The 23,200-nt window shown below is 46.5% G+C and overlaps 1 non-coding gene across 1 annotated transcript; it reads left to right on the top strand.

The window, feature by feature from the left end:
- Window positions 1–476: 476 nt before the first annotated feature.
- Window positions 477–551, top strand: Trnas-aga (transfer RNA serine (anticodon AGA)). The gene has a single exon. It is a non-coding gene; the product is annotated as a tRNA-Ser (tRNA).
- Window positions 552–23,200: the final 22,649 nt, after the last annotated feature.

The following is a 23,200-nucleotide window of genomic DNA, read 5'->3' as shown; positions in this document are numbered from 1 at the left end:
CTCGCGTTAATTATTCCAGCGTATCTCGACATGCAAATTTTATTACTGCTCTTGTACGAGAAGGTGCACTGCTTGTCTGCTGCCAATAAAGTCGCACGTTCTGTTCACTCACATGTGGCTTCTTTTTATGGGCGTCAGTAGAGCCTCTTTGGTCTCCTGGCAATTAGAACGCAACAACAACGCGGCAGCCAAGGCAACGAGGCATGTCGCTAAGCCAGCAGGGTGAGCACGGTGCGTACCAGCGTATGCTACCGATGGAAAGAGGCTATATTGAATTTTGCTTTTAAAAAAGAAGAAAAAACTGGATTACCGTTTTCTGTTTGAGCAGCGCCATCTGTCTTAGGTATACGTAGGTCTCATGAGCTTCCGCTGCTTATTTTTGTACCACTGTGGAAGGTGCGCCGGCTGCGCGCCGGCTGGGCTGTCATGCGCGCGGCTCTCATGCGCGCCGGCTGGGCTGTCTGTACGTGGGAGCCGCCTGGTTAGCTCAGATGGTAGAGCGGCTGCCCCAGAAAGGCGGTGGTCCCGGGTTCGAGTCCCGGACCAGGACGAATTTTTCTTCAACTGCGAGGCTTTCTTTCGAGGAACCCGCTTGGGTTTCCATTGTAGAAATTGCTACATTTGGGTGGATGTCTCAGTTTCCCTTTAATTACTTATCTCCACCTAGCGGATTTCCGCTGAACTATTACGTCATACGCTTCAGCGCAAGCGTCAGGCTCAATCCAGTCATCCAGTAGATATTACTAGACGGCGGGCTGCGAAATCTCAAGCAAAGGCAAAGTTGGCTGCTGAAACACCGGAGCAAAGGGAGGCCAGATTAGCATGTTATAGAGAATCTTATCCAGCAGTGGAGCATGCATTAATGAAACACTGTGTACATAGTTTTTGCAAAGCCAAGCCAAACAGACCTTTCGCTCGTGATAGGTAGGTTTACAACAGTTAAACCTCAGCCCATTTTTTTCCTCTCTCACTCGATCGTTGCATTCTTTCCAGCCCCTATATCCCCCTACTCCAGATAAGGGTAGCAAACCGGAAAATTGCCTCTGATTAACCTCCCCGCCTTTGCTCTTTCTCGCTCTCTCTCTGAACGACGTGCTCTTGCACTCTTGTGCACGCTGACGTCTTTCTGTGGCTTAACGAAATGCATTTTGTTTTATTGTGATATACAGGGATGCTCGAGGCATGTTTGCACCATCCCCGTTGGTGCCAGCCGTCGTCGTGCTGCTCCGCTATCGTCGGCACGTGCACCGCTGAAGCGCGGATGGTCTCAAGAGACGCGGAATACGTTTGGTTGCGATAACGACGATAGCGAAGTGGGACTATGCAGTGAAGCTAGGGCAGCGTTCTGCCTTCTGTGGGATGCCCACAATGCTGGTGACAGCGCTCCTAATCACACCAGCGTCATGAGACGCCTATTAGTTTCCAGGGCGCTCCTTCTGCTGCGCAGAAGTCGTCGCATTGCGTGGTGTACGGCGCCATGTTGCCTTCGCGTATTCACCATTTGAGGGGCTTCACTGAAACGCTAAATTCTAGATAACGCTCTCGGCCCTTCGCTCTTCGGGTACGGTGGCTAGATGGGTAGGTGTGCCGTCCGCCGGGCACGCAGAGTAGTTCAGCGCTTCTCCGCATCATGACGAAAAAATTGGCGCTGCGGTCGGGGGTCTGTCGCAGGCGGCGCGCGTCGTCTGCCGCTGTGGCCACATTACATTGGAACTGTGGCATATTTACCATCGTATTTAAACTGAAAACCACATTCACAGTGGCATCATAGACAGTTACATATTTCTGAACGCAGCAGAGCTCTGTAACTTGCGAAGGTAACGTACTTGCCTTTTCCGTCACTTGTTTGTTTCCCCGTTTGAGATTCAAGAATACAGGAGCCATTAACGCTGTTTAGTTCGTTAAACGCGTTTAACTTGAGTATACGAGGAGAAGCATAAATTCTGCATGGACGAAATAGCCCTTCATCAGTTCTAAAGCGAGAAAGGCGTAGTTTGCTTTGCAGAATAGATGTATACAGTAGTATGTAGGGACTGTACGCGAACGTGCAGGGCGTATTCTTATACCACGGAATGCGCAAGAGAAATGCTTTGGCTCAAAAAGATGTAAAACACAACGGCATAAATATTGATATTCTTACAACTAAAATCCTTTGGTTCAATTTTCTTGACTGTATGTGGTTATTATACATTTATAGGAGATGTTATAAACTTGTTCGCGATGAAGAAAAAAAGTTCTTACGTTGTGCGATTATATATGACGAGAGCAGTAGCTTGTAGCATGAAAAATCATAGTTTGGACTCGCGAAGATCGTATATATGTATATTTGAATGCAATAATAATTAATCTAGGTAATTCTTCGGTCACACACGCAAACCATGCAGCAACGCACACCAAGCTTCTATTGCAACTATAGCTTTAAATGAAACACTGCACTGCATCACAGCGCTCAAAATGCACGTAGCGTAGCCGCAGCGTAAGGTGCTTTTTCTTTTCTGGAGTACGTTTAGAAGCCAAGTTTTGGTCGTCACAAGGAAGTGCAGGCCAGCAATGTATCAGCTTGATGATGCTGTTCGTAATTTCGATTTTATGCTGCTCACAACCGATGACTCCTGAACGCTTCAGCTGGCGAAAGGAAAAAAAAATGCCAGCGGCAGGGCATATCTGCCAGTCGTTGCGTTGTAAACCGCGGCCGCTGCACTTGAAGCTGAATTTTTTGCACACACAAACATTTCGTCGGCCCTCTTTGAGTAGGTTCATTTCTTCACTTGTCTACAAATACTCATTCTTCACCTGTAGAACACGCGACATCCTATTTGCTTGGAGCGTGTGGAAGTTTGGCCAATGCCTCCAGAGGAGGCATTGGTTTGGTTCGCTGTCTCTTCCGGATTATTTCAACGGCCGACATTCCGTTGGAGCCTCGCTTGTTCTTTTTATAGAAATTTTCTTCAATATGTAAGGCGCAGCGTCGGGTACCACTGAAGGAAGTGTCACTCTAACATACGTACGCCATCGGAATCTGCACAATCTTCCTGCCGGTCATACGCTCGATGACATGCTCCTTGATGTGGCGCTGGCACATGACTAATGCGGTAGAAACATTTTTTTCAGCACGGCGAAGGGCAAACTCACGTCTCTCGGAAAGTTCTGGGTCTCAGCGCATCGAAGCCAATGATTCTTTAGCGCGTGGTTTGTATGTTAGTAGCCGAACTTACAATTCGGCGCAATGTAAGTGGTGCCCTTCTGGCTTGTTTTCTTCTGTGCAGGAACACTTTCACTCCGTCCCGGAGTTTCACGAGCTTGGTATTCACGAATATCACCCACAGTCTTCACTTCGCTCCTTAAAAGTCTAACGAAATTACAAGAACTCGGAGAACTATCGTGACTGCGCGCGCAGTGCTCCGTGAAGTGAGCGTGTTAACAGACGATATAAGTGACCGCTTTTGAAAATTACTCATTGCAACAAGAAACATCGCACTGTTAAGCACTCTCTCAACCTAATTTAACCATTTTTTTTCAGGTTTTACTGTGAAAATCCCATTATCCTAAATATAACAGGCGCGCAATAACAACACTCTCAGTAGCAGACGACGCGCGCTTCACGGCAAACCTCTGACCGCAGCGCCACTCCTGCTGTCATGATGCGGAGAAGCAGTGAACTACGGCGGTCGGCACTACCAATCTAGCCACCGTACTTCGGGCTCAACTGCCGATTACCATCGTAGCTGGTAAGGGCAGTTGCGCAACGGTTTTCATCCGGCGGTGAAGACCGTCGTGTGACTGCGGATCGATATGAAATGTAAACGCAGCCCAACGTGTGTTGGAGCCCTGAATTTGCTTTGACACGTAATAATTAGTGATTATAAAAGTTACCCCACATATATCTCATTCGAATGGTAAACGATCTACGTGCGCTATCTTTTGAATCAGTAATCCATTATTTTTTGTTTCTGACCTAAAATTATACCTGCTCTGCGTAGGAGGTCAGCTAATAGTTGTTTGTACGGCTGCGGTCATTAAAGCTGGCTCCGTGACTCGTATACTCGCCCATGTCAATTAGTAACTACTTCCACTGTTCATACGGCGCTGAGCGACCGCATCTGCTGCGGTAACATATACCTGGCGATAACTTTCTGTGGCAGCACAACAAAAGCTAGGGAGCCAAATCACACATTTCTTAAGCGCAAGCGTAGATCGGCGAGATTATGTGCGTCCCTGCGAGGGAAGCGAGCGCCGGAGAAGGAAGGCGCCTTGGGGGAAAGAAGAGAATCGCACCCTTTCCTTTTGTGCTTCAACGCCGCTGTGCTCGCTGTGCATGTTCGCGGCGTCTCTTCTTTGCATGTGTAGCAAGATGGGCTTTCCCTGTGGTACACCAGGGGCGGTATTATGTAGGAGTCCAATTGGTGGACTCTCCATTTGGGCTGTCGCTGATTGGCTGCGGCTTCACGTGCAGGAAGCAGACTGGCTGGCACCTGCCTGCACGTGAAGCAGCAGCCAATCAGCGACAGCCCAAATGGACAGTCCACTAATTGGACTCTGACAGAATACCGCCCCAGGCGTCGCACAAATCGAGATCACTGTAGCGTCCGCGACCGCATTCGTGCCATTTCCGTTTGTGCTTGGACGCCGTGCTGTTCGCTGTGCATATTCGCGGCGTCCATACGCTTGCGCGTAAACCGAGTTCACGAAGTGAAACGTAATTGTAACTTTATTATTGTGCATCTGCATGTAGTCCGCGAATGCAAGCAACTGGAAACAACGTACCACAAGACAAATTATTATATTTTTTGATCAAGATTTATTTCATAACAAATAAAAGGCTTGCTTAGGAAAAGGGTTTCCGCTACTTGGTGTTCCATGGTCTTGTCTTTCTGGTGGCCATGCCAGGATTTCTTGGTCCTGTAAATCCCAAGCAAAACATCGGCACTACGCCAAGCACTACTTGTCGTAGTAACACCAAAGAAAAACTCTGCCCAGGCCAGCGCGTGCGCGTAGTTGTGGCTGTGCTGCCGCAGAAAATTGTCGTCGGGTATTACGTGGTTCAGGAATGAAATAGTTCTAAAATATTTGGCGTCCCCCCGGTTACTGTGCCATGATTTACATAAGCACTTCATGCTGTTCTTTTTAGTTATGTCGCGAAGTTGCTGTTGACAGCATCAGGTCTTCTGCAAATTGCGCTTTAACGCATTTTTTTACAGCGTAAGCTGCTATGGGCTGATTCCGATAGCCGTTCCAGGTCGCAATAATGCCGTAGCCGCCGGCGTCCGCCGCGTAACCGCTATCGCAGGAAATGCGAGAAAAGTACTCGATTCCCGACGGGATCGAACCCGCGCCAGCTGCGTGGTAGCCGGATACTCTACCACTGAGCCACGCAAGCGCTTGCTATCGGGGCGCGGAAAATACCATAAGGCAAACGCAGGGGGAGACGACTCGAGCCTCCGCCAGTATGGTCGAGCCACCTAGGTAAGATGCCTGCAAACGCAGCGTCCGCAGGCGCAGACGACGATATGCGATTCAGACGAGGCGCGCAATCAACGTGCTCCCGAGCTGCCGATCTTCCGCCAGTATGGTGGCGCCATCTAGTTAAGGTGCCTGCAAAGGCGGCAAGCCCGACATGTATGTTGCAGTTGTAAGGCTTCATCGGGCTCAGCAGACTGCTGTGCAGAGAGCATTCCAAGCCGCAGCTCGCCGTCGACGCCGGGCGGACAGTTCAGATCGTTCTCGTCGAAACGAGGCAAACAGACTGCCGCGAAGACCCTGTTGTGCGTGGTGCCCAAATTGGAGCTACTCTTGAGCCGCTCCACCAGCTTACGCTGTGACGGTGCTGCGTGTGCCGCGCAGGCCTGCGACTTTTATTCATCAAATGCTTTTAGATGCGAAGCATCTTATGCTCGGGGCTATGTCACTCCCTACCTCCCTCCATCCATCCAACCGCCGTGCGTCCACACCCCTACTGCGCATGCGCATTCTCCTCGCCCTCCTCTCCTTGATTCATCTCCTCTCCTCTCGGCATTCCTCCTCTCCGACGCTCCTCTCCTCTCCGGAGTGCGCAACGAATGACAACACCTGCGGCTCCGCGCGCGATTCTGCGAAGCAGCTTAGGTTAGAGGCGCGACGGTAGGCGCCCCAGAGGCACCGGCAACAGTCACCAACGCCGCGCGCGTTCGGTGCGAACGCGGGCAGAACGCCGACGGCGTCGACAACAGTTCTGCGAGTTGCTGGTGCTGCTGCATGACCAAGTTTATACAGCTGATCAAACTACTTTGAGTCGACCCCATGGCTGCTTCGCATACTACTCAGGGTTTCCCTACGGGAAGATGGTGTCATTTTTTTGTTTTTATTTTCTCATAATGAAGGTCTACTCGGCATAGTTAAAGACAGTCCCTCAGTCCTTCAGGAGGCTGACTACGTGTCTGGAATTCTTGTTTCCTGAAAATGCTGGGAAAACTTATAATCAGTCTCTACCTTCGGATACACTTTGCTCGTTCATGTTTCAACAATTTCTTAACCCATTAGGGCCCAGCATTCTTTTAAAAGTGCAGTACCATTTTCATTTGCAAATAATTAAAGAAATATACTGTGATCCTTAGTAGGCCATTTTGCTAAGGGTCCTGCCACGACGGCCACATTGTAGTTTATTTTTTGTCAGATGCATGTTGTATTTGATTTATTCCTCACCAAACTTGGAGAAGTTCCAAACATAGCAGGTGCTGCTGTACACGCACGTTCTTTATTTTTTGTCAAGCGCAGCATATGCTTCTTGAGGCTGAGGCTTGTGTGCAAGTTTTAGGAAAGAATAGCGTAAACGATGAATGCATGGCATTCCATAGACAATACGTATTTATAGCATCGCAAAGAAATGAATGGAGTTTTACTTTGTAAAGTTCACTGCGCCTATGTGTATGCTAGAGGGGTGTGTTTGTTTTCCAAGCATACACGATGGATTTTGTTTTATCTGTCTTACGACAAAAGACATTTTCAGTAATTCAAGAGTGTCAAAGACGGCTGCGGGTAAAAAATATATTAGGGAGTACATCAACATTGCTATTATTCCCCTTGGTTCCTTTCTTCCTGCCGAGAAAGATGATGACGCTCTTATCTTCTCTGTCAATAAAATAGTGAGCAGTGTTACAGTAAACTTAATAAATAAAAAATCAGTTAGATATCATATGACCATTCTTTAAAAAACAGATATTTATGCAGGAATGTATTTCAAATTGCAAAATATGTGGGAGGAAACAGAAAACAATAAAGACGATCTATAATCCTACGCCAATCGAGAGGAGTTACGCAACGAAATTAGGGCAACCCACATTGGGGAACCAGACGTAGGCCCCATCTCTTGAAAGGTCAGAGATTTCTAACGAAAATATCCCCGAGTGAATCTTATAACAAGATTGTAATGCAAAACCTGAGTGTCATTGGAGGAGATGCCACCTCCAGTTTGGTGAATGTTTCAACTACTACTGAACGAAATGGTGACTGTTTTAGTCTCGAATGCCTGCATTCTTCGTCAAATATCATGTCTAGACCTACAGTACTATTACGTAAAGCTATTCCAAACTGTTTTATTCCAAACTCCTCACGTCAAATTTACGTAACCACCGACGCAAGCATCAGGCGGTGACCCGCAGCGTTGTCTCAACAACCCAATCAAACACTCTCCTCGTTTATAGGAGGTCACCTTTGTTCTCTTTCAAAACTAATAACATTGCCTGCACTGAGAGGTGTTTGTTGTCTAATTGGCTGACAGTAGGCCAGGAGCATGCTCCAGTGGAGAGCGTTTCGATGGGGCTGAGCCAGCACAGTGAAAATAGATAACTGCATGAAGAGGGTGGTGCCGGCTTCTCCGATTGGTCCGCTTCGCCTTACTTAGCTTGCGCTGGCGGGTCGAAAATCGCGGCGGCGTGCCACGGAAGGATAAGAAGGCCGCTAAAACGGACCCTCAGCAAGGAAGTGTTGGCAAGCGATGTCGTGTGCATGCCGAAAGGGCTCGATAACGTATTACTGCCACGCAAAAAGGTTTATCATGCGCAATTAAATATATGCTCACCGGCAGGTGCGAGTAGCGAGGGCCTGAGCGATTGGCGGGCAACCATTTTCGATTCCTTTCGGAACGGGGCAACTCTGGCTATTCAGAAAAAAATTTTAGTTTTGTTCCGCATATTAATGCATTTGTTTCGCGTACACGTCACTTTGACGCGGTGAGTTTTCGCGATTTTGTGAGGTCGTGTGACAGACACGCGAAGTGGGCGCAGCCCGAAAACATTGGACCAATAGCAGAGGGCTAATGGTGAAAAGCGTCGAGTCAGGAATAATGATTTTTCTTTCGTGCGGTTTAATCATGCATATTCAGTGTGTACACGTTATATCAGATGGGAAGCTATCACGGTTTTCGTGACGTCGCGTGATCAGACAGGCGAAGTTGGGAGTGGCCCTGAAATGTTTTGACCAATCGTGGTGGGCTGATTGCAGAATTGGAATAGGAAAGTTTGGAATAGCTTTACGGTTATAGCGTCCCTGCATCAATGATATACTTTCGTCACCCGCGCCCCTGAAAGCAACACTAAAGTCCATCCCCGTTGCTTGATGAAGTCAAGCTACACACTGCAATAGTAAAAGCACCTCCCAGAAAAGAATATTTCCCACTAAAATGCTAATTTTGCAACCAGAAGGTTACGCCAGCTTGCGCAATGTTTTGTTTGTCTCTTCACTGCAAGACTTTTTTTTTAAACCTCCAAAATATACCATATACATTTGGTGACGTACATTAGGTTTTGCTCCCACAAAGGCCCAGCGTACTTTATTAAGTACTCTATCATAGCGTTTCAAAGAAAAAAGCGCCACTCATAAAACTTTCACAATATATTTACAGTGTGAAATTGTTCTCTCACAGAAAAAATCAACAAAGTGTAACTGGTAGATTTTTCTTGGGCCTCTTGCAGCTCGAGGTGGCGTTTGGGCAAGGAATCCACCAAGCCCACTGATGAGTACGTCTGGCAGTACGAATGAAGGAAAAAGGGTTTATTTTACAATTATCACACTGGCTTCAGATATGGAAGCCTACTTCATCTGGAGCATATTACATGTCTGAGTTCACATCAGGAGACGTCAGAACCACCATCACTGCACCAAAGGTCTCCGCTTTTTATACAGTCGTCTTCCCTATAGGAGACTAAGCTAGGGAATTTGATGACAATATCTCGAACAATCACAATAGTCGAACTGGTCGAAATAGCCCTCTCATGTTGACGCACCGTTTCGGCGGGCCCGCCTCCGATGTCGCACCCTCACCCCCGCATTTTGAATCTGCGTGGCCATCTGGGTAATCGAACTCGACGCGGTTCCCACGGTGTTGGTTGACGTTGGATCCTTTCATCAATTAGTGGGCTCTGCGTGACGGTTCGCTTGTCGGGATCACGATTAGCTAGAGCGGTCTTCATGGTAATTACCATATCCACGGATGGCGGTGGCTATTGTCGCCTCGACGTGATCTCCTTTTTTAAGGCGTCACAGCCTATGACACGCCCGGTCACTGTCGGTGCGTGCGCTGATGAATGGACTCATTCGTGGCAAACGTCCGAGAATGCGCTTTTTCAGGTTGAGGCGTAACAGACCTAATGGGTTAAAGTAAACTCCAGACTTGTTTCATACGAGAATGTCATCTCCAACGAGTAATTGCCTAAATATTACCCGTTAACCTTTTCTAATCCAAATTCTGGGACTGCAGTTAGATGTTTAGATTTCGTAAGTCTGAATGAGAAAGTAGACGCAAAAATAGAAAGAGAGAAACTTCCCAGAGGAGTTTCCAGCAACAAATCAAGGCATTGGGAGCCGTGTGTGATTATTCTAACGCACCTAATTCGTTATCATTACGATATAACATATGCCCAGCAAATAATTGAAAATTATTTTTGTACTGCTCGATACCACACGAAGGTGTAAGTTCAGCTTGGTGCGACGCATGGACATTTGCAAAATATCAGGAAGAACCGCGTTATTGCGCTGTACTAAATTGACAAGTTAAAGAAACTTGTTTCTGATGGTCTGATTTTTTAGATTACTTTTATTGTTTGTTTTAGAGCGCAGCTTAGCCACCCGTTCTTGCGGTGAGCGTCGGCGTCGTCCCTTGTAACCGATCGAACGAGCACAACGAAGGATGAAATAGTGAATGCGGAGCGCGGATGAAAGACGGCGATAGCGAAGATAGTGCGAGGATGAAATCGTAGGAGGAGGGCATGGCGAAAGCGGGAGAAGAAAGCGCAGTGCCGTGCAAGACGGGCTCTGCGGCGACGAGGGCTACGAGATGGTGCTAGAGCAGCTCGCGTCGTCTGTTCACCGATGGCGGCACCGGTGCCATATATGGAAACAAAGCGCTGCATGAGCAGAGGTCAGTCTGCGGCGGCTGCTGTGAATCGCGCCCACGCTTCACCCACGCGCTGCCTCTCGCGATCTCCCTGTTAGTGAGACAGTCTCGCCACACTTCGCTCCGTTTGCAATGCGCCAAACGAGACAGATTGTCTGCACGAGCCAATATATGGCGAAATGAAAACGCGGATACCGCTGCGCTCAAATTTCGCCTTAGGGAGTATCGTAATCGTCGGTGAATTTCTTTCTCCTGGTCGCATATCTCTTGTAAAACGTTATGATTTCCGCAAGAAGCGATGGGTCCCGAATGGATTATTAATTGTACATAACTTTACCAAATTTCGCGCTTTGATTACTGCTGGCAAACATGGAATGAATATTAGTGGGGTTGTGCCATCACTCTTATGCTCGCTCTTAACCGGTATTTTGAAGACTTGTGAATAATTATACTAGCTGAAAAACTGCTGTACATATTTGCTCAGATATTGCTGTATACTACCTTATTGCAATGACTGCACATTTCTACATTATTACTAGTATCTCTACACCATTACCTTACATCCCGACAAGAAAATACGATGTCGGTCTAGCTTTCGCATACGTTCTACAAAGTAAACAAAGGCAATCCATGCTCATTTCCAAGTAACGACGCTTCGCTGCTGATAAAACAGTGTTTATGATTAGCGATTGAGATCGGGTGCCACCACTTTGCCAGGGAAGCTGCTAAGTTAAAATGGCAGTTCTTATATGAAGCTACCTTGACGTGTCAAGTTCACATATATCTGGAGAGACCATTGGCTGAACTTAGACCGTAAGGTGAGTTTGGATGGTGGTAAGGCACATCGAAAATCACCTCACTCTCGGACTAGAACAAGAAATTCAGAAAACTTGGATGATCTGCCGTATAAATCGTGCGACGGCAAGCAGTGCGGGGGCCGTAAAAGACGCGCAATAGAATGTGTCAGATGCACTGTAGGTGTGTTTTGAAAAGGCAGTTAAAGAAATGTTCACTTGAGCTAGATAGTTAGATAATGGTAATGAAACTGTGGTCAGATCAATCACACCATGAGCAAAGGCTCGGCAAACGAGCAAGTGCACTGACAAGAAACAGTTGTGAAGCGACCACCAGTTGATGTTTCGGGCTTTCGTGACGTCCAAGATTGATCAGCACCTCTTCATTGCTTGTTAGCCGTTTGCGAGTAGTAAAATGATTACATTCTGTTAAAAATGTATCGAGGATAAATTTGGTTACTATGCGCACTTTTTAAAGACAAGAAAGTCATGGACGTGCGAAGAAATACCTAGACGTTCACGTCATACTGATGCAAACAGTGTAACGTCTCGATGAAGAACTCGAAAGAGTATTTGTTTCTTTCTATACTTCGCTTGAAATCAATCTTCACCGTGCAGTCATATAAATATAAGCATTGTTAATTATCAAAACTCAACCTATATGCTCGGGCTCGTTAGCGCAGAGTGCTATTAGGAGATACCTGCGCCGCATGAAAAACCTTGTAGGCGTGAGGCAATTAGCTGGTCATGTGCAGTAGAATATAGCCTCGGTGTATTAGGCAGCATTCCTCATACTTATCAGTGCATCTATGTGAGATACTTCGACGAGAGGCAACGGCTCTTGAATGTAGCATTCGTACTAAAACAAACGCAACGATGCCTTGGAGGGTCTTGAGCTGCGAAATTTGGTGACTCAAGGAAATTTGCCGCTTTATTTATGATTACGTGCGGCCGGTTGCGAATAGTGGAATGTTTCATAAGACAACAAAATACTGACCATCATGCCCCCCCCCCCCCCCCAAGTTTGCTAAAAACAGGTACTGAAAGCTAAGAACGCAAATTAAACATGTATATTATCAAGGGTCGTGTTCTCGTTGAAGATTGATCCAAACGGTTTACCACCAGATCACCGGATTGCTGCAACTATGATGGCGTAATTAAGAGAACAGCTCAAGTCTTCTGGCAATTGTTACGTGACGTGGCCACACACTTATCCTTTGTTCAAGTTTTAGGAGGTGATGTATAGTTGATCGACCGTTAATGTTCATATATTTTTCATCAACATGTTTTTTGTTGACATCTGAATCAATCGAATCCCGCGCTCTTTTACATACAATTTAGTTTCAATCCACTACATGAAGGATGCATTCTAATGGAACTTTCGCAAAAATATTTGTCTCTGTGTTCTAATATCACTGGGATTTATTGATCAAGAAAGTAGTTTTTTGTTGTAGTTGCGTCCAATTTTTCAGCGAGTTGCGTAAAATGTTCTGTAGTGAAAAATATTTTCATTGAATCCTTGTACCTTCTTGCATTCAAATCTCAAACTTTTTTTATAATTGCATATGAACAAAAAATAAGCGAAATTACGAAGAGTCTAACAGTTATAGCAGCTACAGGCGTACCTTGAAATATGTTGCAAATAAAACAATTCTTTAGTCATGAAAAATGCTTAAGAAATGTAGACAATAATTCGTAACTCGTAGTAGTTATACTAAGGTGTTGTCCACCTATAACGCATAGACAGCAGAATAAACAATTAACTTTATTAGATAGAATGGTCAACAATCATTTAGGTCCTCGCTTTCCCCAAGCCTGTAGCTGGATCACGGGACAATTTATTTGATATGAACAAAAAAACGGGGTCACCTACAACAAAGCTCGAATCACAAACATTCTTGCAGATTATACAGGGTGTTTCAGCGAACACTTTCAAAAATTTTTAGACGTTGCCTGTGGCACATAGCACAATTCTAGTTCATGAGCTGGTCTACTCGAAGAGACGGAGAATACTTGCACAAAAAAAACTGAAATGCATAATCGACTAATAACAAAAATTCACTAATTTCATTTTTAACTAATTACATTATTGATAATATTGTACTTTACAAATTATAGCCGTGGAGTTGGCAAGGCGGATCCACTTCTCAGGATGGCACCAGTTTCGCGATATTAATTCCGGAACTTTGCGGAGAAATGCATTGGCGTGCCAGCGACTTTCTTTTAAAAAACATCGTTTTATGCATTGAAGGACAAAAGCAACTGGAACACAAAAGCATTGCTCCACAAATTTCGGGAATTAATATCTCGAAACTGGTGTCATCCTGAGAAGTGGATCCGCCTTGTGAACTCCATGGCCAGAATTTGTAAATTGCAATATGATCCATAGGGTCATTAGTTAAAAACTTCATTAGAGAATGTTTGGTAGTTAGTCGATTATGCATTTCAATTTTTTGTGCAAGTAATGTCCGCCTCTTTGAGTAGACCAGCTCATGAACTGGAATTGTGCTTTCTGCCACAGGCAACCTTTAAAAATTTTTGAAGGTATTCGCTGAAACACCGGGTATAATGTCTACAGAGCCTCCAGTCCCTTGTATGCACTACAGCAAGCAAATTGCTGCTGTTCTTTTAGTTATTTACAAGTATACTATTACCGCACCGACGCGAGTATTGCGCGCACAGGTATGCTGGCTCGTTCCTAAAGTTTCGGTAGTCCGTTATGTTTTTCCTTGCCGTTCTGTCCTCCTTCCATACTTTCCTAGATGACGGCTCTGGGAAAAATTGCATAACATGAACAAGTTACGCAATGCGCCTGATACCTGCTGCAATCAGTAATGCAAATATGTCGGGAGCTCAATATTACCGCATTAGGGGTCACGTACATGCGACACCAATCCGGCATCTCCCCACGTCTGCCAGTTCACTGCTCGCTCGCTTCTAGGAAACGCACAGGAAAATACACCACTCCAGACATTTGCTAGCTTTTGGAGAAGGGGCGTTGTTTTTAGCCCTGATAGGGTTTCACCGCTTCACTCCCAACAGGAAATCGATGCATCGTGTGCCTTGCGTCGTGCGCCAACGAGAAATGCTTTCCAACCGCCGCATCTACATATCTTCTTCCTTACGACTTTCGAGAAAGGCACCGAAAGATATCCAGAAACAACCTAATTTCGGTTCCAATCCACACCGGCCTATTTCGTAGGCCATTGTTTTTTGTACCACAAAGTCCCCCTACCACACAGACCTATCTATGGTAAAAGTAGGCATATTGATGGTTAATGATAACGAGCATGAGCATCGTCCCTCCGCGCGGCGACGACGTCTACAAGCCAAATGCCCCTCCGTGTCTCCGACAAAAGCAAGAAACCGCGCTACGTTCGTTTCCCGGTCCCGGTGAACAACGATCAACCGGCAAGCCCCGTTTCCTCTCACCCGCCAAAATCGTTCATCGGAAGCACACCGCGCGCGGAATGCACATTAGCCGAGCGCGATCGCAACCGTCGCCTCACCACACGCACGCAATTACTTCCTCATAACACGGGCACGCCAAAACATCGTCTTTTGTTCACGCAAAGGCGCGGTAGCTTCTCGAGCACGCCGGCCGAACTTGGGACGGGTACAACATACGCTGTGCCAGTAGCTCGTTCGTTCGTTCCAGCAACCTTGTTCGACGAGTGAACGTTTTCTTTTCATTGCGCTCTCCCTTGCGGGGGGCCCTTCGGCGCCTCAGGAAGAGCCTCGAATGCGGGTGCGTGTTGCTCGACGTGGGGTATTACGTGCGCTCGTGTAGGCAAGGTGGCGGTAAGCGCGTGGTCGCCGGTGCTAAATATAGGCTGCGCGTGTGTGCGCACGCGCGCATTTCCGCTTTCGGTTTCGTTTGCGCAAAGGCGACCGTTCGGAATTGGAGCGAGATCGTTGCCGATCGACGGGGCCGCCTCTCGGACCTGCTTGGCATGGGTTCTTTGCCGCAGTACACAGATGTCCTCCTCGTTCGTATGCAGCGCGCCGTTGGACCGGAAGTGACCCGCACCATCACTCTGGCGCTTGCTAAGAATGGAAGCCCTAAGTGGCGCCGAAAGGCATCGCGATGATGACGAGAGATTATATCTGGCCGACCTACTGCTATTCGGCACGTTGACATCCACTTGCGCAGAGATAATCGACATGCCCTCGCACATAAAGGGCATGGCTGAAAGTGACAAAGAGGTCATTGCGATATGTGCTGCTACACGTTTAAGCGACCTGCTAATGCACTTACACAGGAATAGCCTTGGAAAATTGACCAAACATAACAAGTACAGAAATTACAAGGCAGTATATACTTGTTTGCGTTAATGCTGCATGACCACTCATATAATCCAGTTATGTTCATTCAATGCAATACGATAGCATAACAAAGCACAGGAGGTAGAGAAGATAGTATATTATTTGCTGGCGGCCAATTCTGCTGGTCTAACTGGTTTAACGATACATGGCCCTGAATTCTGTATTTCGCTTGTAAGGCCAAACCTTGTTGTGCGCAGAGATATGAAAATGATAATGCTAATCGGAAGGTTACCTAGCTGGCAACCGTTTAGTGAGGGGCAGGGTTAATTGACAAGTGGTTGCGAGATGATTGAGAAGAATAAATGTATCCACGAAAACAAGTAAACAAGTACCTGCCGAACCGGCTAAGGTCGACAGCAGTCGTAAGGCAGTCAGATACCCTTGTGCCTTTTGGAAATGTTTATACACGTGGCTTCGGTGAATGTCTGTGGCTTCTAGTGCAGCGCTTATGCAAAAACTACTGCAATAACGCTCAACGAAATAGTTAAGCATCTCGCTAAACATAATCTGAACCTACTCCGTTGTGCTCCAGTGTTAGCAAAGTCCACAACATCGTTTCACAAGCATCGGAGTAAGTAGAGCCAATAAGAGTCGAAGGTCCGAATTTTTCGTTAGAGACAACCACATTGGGCCGACAGACAATTAACACAGCAAAATAAAGGGACACCGGCTGTTGAAAGGCCGTTCTACACCCTCTGCGGTGGCTGTGAGTGGCTCTGGCTGACACTCGCAGGACCAGATCTATTACACAAATACCGAAGTACAAGAACAGGATGACGACCACCATGGTAGCTCAATGGTAGAGCATCACACACGTATTCCGGAAGAAGCCGGTTAAGACTCCCACCTGCGGCAAGTTGTCTCTTCATCCACCTTTTTTCTTTGATTCTACATTTCAACAGAAAAGAGCAACAACTTTTCCCTATGCGCTCCCTACCTTTCTGTGCAATGGGTTTTTGAGGAGAAAGTAGAGTCACGGGATATCAGCGAACACCATTAGCGTTAACATATTTATCTCTGTAGTAGCACTGCTTCTGCATCTGTTATATCAACCGGAAAGACGTCTCCTCCTTGGTCTTCTCCGTCGTCGTTCTCGTTCGTGCAGGTGAACCTGTCTCGGCCCGAACGCTTGTCAGTTCCCGGCTAGCTACGTCGTCGCGCACGCTGCCACCAATCGGTGTCAAAGGGTTCGCCCTCTTTCATCATGCTCGAGCACGCGATGTTTAGGCGATGCCGGCCGTGATATGAGCGCCGATGCAACGACGAACAGGCCACGTCTTTTCTTTCCGGCAGCACGAGCTGTCCTTGCGCCCGGAGGCCGAAACTAGGGGACCCGGTCACTGGGCTCACCCAGTCCTCATTCGTGTTAAGACAGGTTTGTTTGATCCCCTCTTGTTTGTTTTCTAGAACGCGTGAGATACGGCCCAACGGACTTGCCATCGCTCTGCGTCTGCGTGATACTGATAGTCTCTCTCTCTGTCCAGGAAAATAAGCGTAGGCGTTTCTTCCTCACAGTGTTGCGCCCTTGGGCTTCTACCAAGTTCCACTCAGCTTCTTGCAATTTGATAAGCAGTCGGCCGTCTACGTAATTCTACTGGGCCCAATTCTGCCACCGTGAGGCTTGAATTTCACTCAGACCACCTTTCTTACGTCATTTTACAGAGTGGGCAACTTTTGCCGCTGTTTTACAAATGTCTGAGGTTTAAAATGTGCTCAGGTCCTCGGCTATGCTGAGAAACTCCTTTTTTTCATTGTGATACGTTTCATGCGTTGACGTCCAGCAGAATAAATTGAGGAGCGAATAAAACGCTCAAGGAGAGGAGTTACTTGGGAGTGAAGTTTTTCGCAATCTCAATCAATTTATTTTCGCGTAAACAATAAAAAATTACAATATTTTAATTCACGTGAACCCCAAAATATTAAAAGGTTCTGAGAGAAGCTCATGTATTACAAATACAAATAAATAGAACAGTGTAAAATATAGGGACGTTGTTATTATCGCAATAAATCGACACAAAAGCATCTTACGACTTCTACTTGAATGTATGAAATTAAGGAATATGAATTAAATGGGTACTAAAGCAGCTTCTGGTTATATTCCTCGACAAGGAGCAATTGCTCTTATTTTGTAGTAAATAAATTATTGATGTTCTTTATCGTATGTTTTGAGGCAATTAATTTCATTAATACTATCGCTATAACCGAATGATAACGCTACGTAGCTTGTTCGAATAGCTGGTACTTGAAATTGCAGTGATAAAGACCAAGTGTTTCGCTTGACGACATGATGTTGCAATCGTGTGAGCCCTACAGCGTATTATGTTGTCAAACATCTTAAACATTGGAATGATTTTACGACGCTGAGCGATTCGCCTTATTGGTTCATCGTTTAGTATTTATATAAAAGCTAAGATTCGATGCTATCGATAAACAAACAACATTTTGTATATACACATCAATAAGGTCGTAGGAATACGAAACAGGTTGTGATGGAAACGACAAACTCGCCGGTTTCCAGTTGGACCCAAGATCCTTTAATAATGACACGGCAGACGGGAGCTTGCTACACGAAACACAGACTTTAAACAGACACGCTAACACGATACAGACGATTTACATACACATGTACGTGGGCTATAGTACGTGGGCTATAGTTCTGAAGTGGTCCTTCCATATAAAACACGTGCCTAGCACTCGTGCGTCACCACTCACCCGTGTGCATCGTCGTTGCGGTGCCCGTGGCGGTGGGTGTGACGGTGGAGCGTCGTTGTGGCTACGTCGCTGCTGTCGCGCCGAACCTTGTCGCACCACGCCGCTCCTTGTCGCGACGTGGAAGCAGGAGAAAAACAGCAGGCCGCTAGAGCACCAGGCCACTGCTGTAGCTGGCCAGTAACACCTGACCTGCAACGCTCGGTCGGCGGACAGGTAGCTCAGGCGCCCCGGTGGCCAGCAGGAAGCACTGCACCAGGCCGCTATGACAGCAGGCCGCTGGTACACAGGAGAGCAGAGCCACGAGCCGGATCTACGACCAGGTCCGCGCGGTAGCAGGACACCTGGTCGCCAGTCCTCGGGCTCACTCAGCAGGCAGGTAGCTCAGGTGTCCCGGTGGCCAGCATGAAGCACTGAACCAGGCCTCTAGAACAGCCGGCCGCTGGTGCGCAGGAAAGCCCAGCCACGAGCTGGATCTCCGACCAGGTCCGCACGGTAGCTGGACACCCGGTCGCCGGTACCCGAGCCCTGAACCACCGTTCTGCGAGCTGACGTTCGAGGCTGCCGCTCACTCTCACGCTCTGCGTGCTTTCGTGCTCTCACGCTGCTTCCTTTTCCGTGGCACGTGGTCGTCTTCTTCGCTATCACCATCACCATCATTGTAGCCACCATCTTTCACCATCACCATCACCATCTTTGTAACCACAACACAATCATCGTTCTAAGCTGGTCTTCTCATCACCGCACGCCACTATCCCATCATCACACAGGTATTTGCACGTAAGCAAGCATAATAAGAATAACCATACCTGTTCAATTGCTAACTGAAAATCAAGCGATTAAATTCATCTTTGCGACGTTAAGTCTTCAACTCGCCTCTTACACATTCTCGGTTAAAGTCCTCAATCATTTGTTGTAATACTCAGCTACCACTGCCGGTAAAAGAACAACTCTCTCTGGAAATACTCTTGTAACGGAAATAAAAAGAGAGCATGTTTTCCATTTCACATACTCTTAGTTATCACACCATGAATGGGGCTCGCTGTTATAATTTATCTGACGGCACCATACATTTTTATACGGGGAGCCTCCTCATTTTGACGCAGTCCACCTGAAGGTAATAAAGAGCTGCTGACTAAACAAAAGGCATGATTTTCAGTATCACGACTCTAAAACCCGTACAGTAAACAGCTATTTGCGTAGCGGACGTTTAAAGGACTTTAACAGTTCATTTTGCTTTCTTGTTACACCCCAATATATTTTTTTCGTTCGTGCTTCAAGAGGTGGAACTGAGGATTCGCAAAAGCACCGGACACCAAGCGTAGGAAAGTTCGATAGACCTCTCGCTACGCTTTTCCATTCCTATTTTTTCCAGGATTAGTAAAAAAAAAAAGCTGCGATGGTCAACCTTCTGAATAAATTATTTTGATAGCCCACAACTAATGCAGCAAAAACGTTGGTTTCGCTTCCACCAGCTACAGCGAGCGACTACACGTGCAGTTTAGGAGACAAGGCAAAGGGGCGCTTAACATCGTAACGCCAGAGTATTGCTTTATTTACGCTGTGAGTAACACACTATAGTGTCGGCTGATTTGCCACGTGTATGGCGGGAGCATCGAGCATCTAAGAGCAAAAAAATAAATACATTTTACTTCTAAGCGACTATTAGTTCGGCTCATTACTGTTGGAGTACATTGGGTACCCGGCCATGCTGCTGGAGCACCTTAAGGAGGATGTTTGAAACACTTCATTCTGTGTGCTGAAATAATCCGTTGCAAAAATGAAATTGTCAACTTCAGTACCAACAGCCTGTAAGTACAGAAGTTACCTCAAGCTAATTACAGCTCATCAACAAGTTTGCTGCAATGATTTTTTTTTACATAGAGTGGCAGAGATAGCGAACCTGGAAATAAATACTTTACGCTAGATAGCTTTACCCTGCAGAAGCGCGTTAGACTTACAAGGCTTCCGCCCTCTCCACTGTTCGGTCGTCTACGTGACAAGACTTCTCATTGCAGGCAGTGACCGCCAAAAGTGGCTCAGAAGGGCGCGCAGCTTCCATGCGTGAACAACGACTCTCCACTACACAGAGCATGACGCCGTTACACAGTAGGCCACGAGTGCGCGCAGCTGCAGCTTCAACAAGCAGGCATGGGGGGGGGGGGGGGGGGGAGTCTATCGCCGAGCGCAGCCAACGCAGCGGCCTCAAAGCCCTGTTGCCTCGATAGGCGCGCGTTAGGAGGCTCGAGAGGGGTCCTGTAATCTAGGCACCTCCTTTGGTATAGAACTTTCCGATCCGAACCGGAGTAACACGCCGTTGCGTCAGCGCCGTTTCGTCATCGCCGGCTGCCCCGTGGGCCTCTCAAGTCCGCCGAGCGGAGTGGGAGGTGAAAGAGAAGGCGCAGCTCGGCCAATTTCCGCACGAATTGGGTGCGAATCTGCGTCCCTATAACCCCGTGGGTCCCGCTGCGAACAGTGTGTTGCCTAACCGTGAAGCCCGACAGAGCTGGAGTGGTAATAACTCCTTTCACACCCGGGACACGACAAATGCTCCATTCAAGCGCAGACTTGCGTATTCAGGTTCTTCGAGTTGCAATTCGAATAGGGCCATCGACCCCAACAGACGCGGTTGCAGCAATGACTGGTTGCTGCTGCATACATAATCTCTGTTTGACGTACGTCGTCGCTCGCTTGATGCGTGTAGCTACCATTGCGCTCACGTAACAGAACTAGGCGCAGTCATTTGAACCGTGATGCGCGTTCCGTGTTGGTTTAGTCTGTATAGGTAAATAAACATTTCGCAATGCGTAGGCGCGTGTTCGTTGCAATGAACTGACGTGTTTTTCAAGGACACTGCAGGGCGGTGATGGGGCCACGCCCACGCTTTAAGTATGCATTGTACACTTTTATTGTCTATTAAGTGACGCGCACGGTAAGGAAATTGTGGGCTTTAAGAAAGTAAATTGTAGGGTGTAACGTCCAAGAGACACTTGCGCGCGCTGAGAATAGCTGTAGAAGCGAACTTCAGATTCATCGCGACCAGCGAGGTTTCTTTGACGTGTACCTAAATATATAACTATAGACTTGCACCAATCCGACTACATCTAACGTTATTTTATTTTCATTTTATCTTGCCTTCCGCAGAAAATGCCAAATAAACTGAGTCTCAGGGGCGGCTGGTCTCTATATCTTCTCTGCTTGTTGAATACAGCCGCATAGTGTATGTCAGAACATTTTCCATAGATGTCTAACCAAAGAATATGCGGAAAGTGCCGGACTTGTTATTGGTGTACAACTGATCTTTTTTTTTTCATGCCTCGACATGCGAAATAAATCAGCGCAAGATTCATTCTGCTGAACACGGGATAAATTAGGCGAACATAGAGTTCGTAAAAAACATGCAAGCATGTAATATTTGTGGTAACCGAACATATTTTGCACATCAAGCGTAATAGAAGTCATTGTAGTAAAAATGCTCAAGATTAACCCCCCCCCCCCCCAAAAAAAAAGGAAGAAAAACAAATCGGCCGAATTCATTTCATGATGACTGTGGACGATAATGCTCTTAGCATTTAAGCAGTGTAGCAGCAGAACGTATTTCCACTGTCATGGTCAAACACACGGTCAAACAGGTATCCCTAATAACTCACAGTCTTCGATATTCAGAATGCTTCAGACAGGGTCGTTCCCCTCGAGAGGCCGACTGAGCCTTTATTCACCAGAGGTATAGAGCCGCAATGTCCGGATGTCTGTTGGCTTTATGTGGTTATGATTAATAAAATCGAGCACCTCGGCTCCCATTCTTCTTTCGTAATGTCCGGATTGTGGCGTATCATATTGCTCGCTAGCGCACATGCTCTGGCAATGCTCCGCGTTAAGTGACACCATGTTCAGTAAGGAAGAAGAAGGAAATTTGTCATAGAGCTAAGATTAGTCCCCAGTCATTCTCTGCTGAAAGTGAGATTCTAGCATTGGATTTAACGCTTCCTGGATGCACCCCATTTTCGGTAGTCAATGTTTATTTTCCTACAGGAGTTCTCAATACAGGTTCTCTCGATGCCGTGCTTGCAGCCTGCAGAAATTAAACTTAAGGATCTAATCATAGCTGGTGACTTTAATTCTCGCCACGTATCATGGGGTTATCGGTCCGACTCTTGTGGTAAAAGATTGTTAGATTGAGTTTCCTCAAATAATCTTAACTGTGTAAATTCGAGAACCCCAACTTATGTATCCGGCAAATCGCGTTCGGTGTTAGACCTAGCTTTTTCCATTTCGGGTTGTGCAATTTTCTCCTGGTCTGCTATCACCTCGGCCACAAATAGCGACCATCTTAGAATAATTTTTGAACTCATGCGACCAATTAATTTGGTCGAAAAGCATGTCCGCACCTATGTTAACTATAGTAAATTTCTAGATTCACTGCGATCAGCTTTAAATAAACAGGTTGGCTTAAAGATGGAGTTAAGGCAGTTAATTTGTGTCAGTTACAAAAATAAGTGACAGTTACAAAAATCCAGCTTCAGTATGCAGTCAACTAAAGGGGTACTTATTCACCATGGTGGAATCCGGACTGTGAACGCGAATATAGAAGAAGAAAGGTAGCCTGGAGAAAGTTACTGTATAATCAACGTCCACGTAATTGGAATGACTATAAATTTGTTGCAGCTACATTCAGGCAAACAGTTGACAAAGCGAAAGAAAATTATAACACTAAACATCGCAGTCTAGTAATAAAAAAGCCCTATTTAGGTTTCTGCGGTCTAAAAAGATCGTTTCAGCCCCGATAAATGTAGAGTCTGTTAGCTTAACTTCCACTGAATTGGTACAATCACTGGAGGAAATTACAAAAGTCTTAGAGCGTCGATTCACATCACTTCGCCCCTATCATATACCGGCGCCTGATACAGCTAATGATTACATAGCAGTAACATTAGAAGAAATAATGAGAGTGGTGAAGATGCTGCCAGCTTCAGCCCCAGGTCCTGATGGCATAACGACAGCAATG

The sequence above is a fragment of the Dermacentor silvarum genome, chromosome 4, assembly GCF_013339745.2.
Source record: "Dermacentor silvarum isolate Dsil-2018 chromosome 4, BIME_Dsil_1.4, whole genome shotgun sequence".
Classification (NCBI taxonomy): Eukaryota; Metazoa; Arthropoda; class Arachnida; order Ixodida; family Ixodidae; genus Dermacentor; species Dermacentor silvarum.
The sequence above is the reverse complement of the archived record's forward strand: the minus strand, read 5'-3'. Positions and strand labels throughout refer to the sequence as shown.